Source organism: Palaemon carinicauda, chromosome 26, assembly GCF_036898095.1.
Source record: "Palaemon carinicauda isolate YSFRI2023 chromosome 26, ASM3689809v2, whole genome shotgun sequence".
NCBI classification, from domain to species: Eukaryota; Metazoa; Arthropoda; class Malacostraca; order Decapoda; family Palaemonidae; genus Palaemon; species Palaemon carinicauda.
Genome location: NC_090750.1, coordinates 81,233,526 through 81,234,618, shown reverse-complemented (window position 1 = coordinate 81,234,618; position 1,093 = coordinate 81,233,526). Strand labels below are relative to the sequence as shown.

The 1,093-nt window shown below is 35.3% G+C and overlaps 1 non-coding gene across 1 annotated transcript; it reads left to right on the top strand.

Moving 5' to 3' along the window:
- Positions 1–499: 499 nt before the first annotated feature.
- Positions 500–571, top strand: TRNAQ-UUG (transfer RNA glutamine (anticodon UUG)). The gene has a single exon. It is a non-coding gene; the product is annotated as a tRNA-Gln (tRNA).
- Positions 572–1,093: the final 522 nt, after the last annotated feature.

The window sequence follows — 1,093 nt, the reverse complement described above, 5'->3', positions numbered from 1 at the left end:
ATACCCCATCCAGACCCAGGGTTTAAACTTGAGCATGCGGCCACTACCATGGATGCTGCTGCTTGTTAACTTAGATTACCTTAAAACTTTTTAAATTTCCTTAAATTTGAAGCTATTAAAACCAAAATTACTTTGAGACCATGCAAAATACCTCAAACTAAGGTAATTACCTTAAAAGTTTAAACCCTGTCCAGACCCTTAATACTATCAGCAGACGGGTCCGTCAGAGGCGATCTTCTTTATGCAGGTTCTCATGGAACTCGTTCTTTATTCATCACTGACAGGTCCGTCATTTTCTGTCCTTGCCTTTCCTCGCTGTTGTTTGGTTTATTGAAGCTTCTTTACGCCTTTCTTAACCTCATTTTTTTTTATTAAACTTGCTTCTTACATATGAGACGGTCTGATTATATTAACATCTTATTTTGTGAAAACTTAAAAAAAAAATGCTTATTTTAAATAAAACAAATTATAACACGGTAATGATCCCTCTGATATTCACGGTTCCATGGTGTAATGGTTAGCACCCTGGACTTTGAATCCAGAGATCCGAGTTCGAGTCTCGGTGGAACCTGAAAATTTTAACAAGTTTGAATGTTATTCATTGAAGGAAGAATGTAACAAACCCTTTAAAAGGGTTTCTTAATTAAACCTTGGAATAAAGCTTTGTGTATAAACTGAATAAAAACGTAATTTGCCAAACAGTGAATGAGTAAATACATTTACCAGTCACGATGAAATGTGTTAAAACTGCGATAAGATACGACCGGGAACATGGCATTCTTGAAAAGTGCTGATTAATGCGAATTTAAATAAAAAAAAAAATTGTTATGTTGTTAGTAATGAGACTAGACTATGCTGAAGAAATTGTGCAGAATTAAAATTTATTCATTGTTGCAAGTCTCCTGGGGGAATATAACGGATGAGAGTATTGGTGAGCCGCAGAATAAAACCTAGAATGTGTGCAATAAATTGGCAAGGGACTGATATTTCATGGAAGCCAAGGGGGAATGTATGACGGTATTGTTGAAAAATATTCGTTCGATCCCAGGTATGAGGTAGAAATTTATTTCTATTTGAACACTATGTTGTGTTG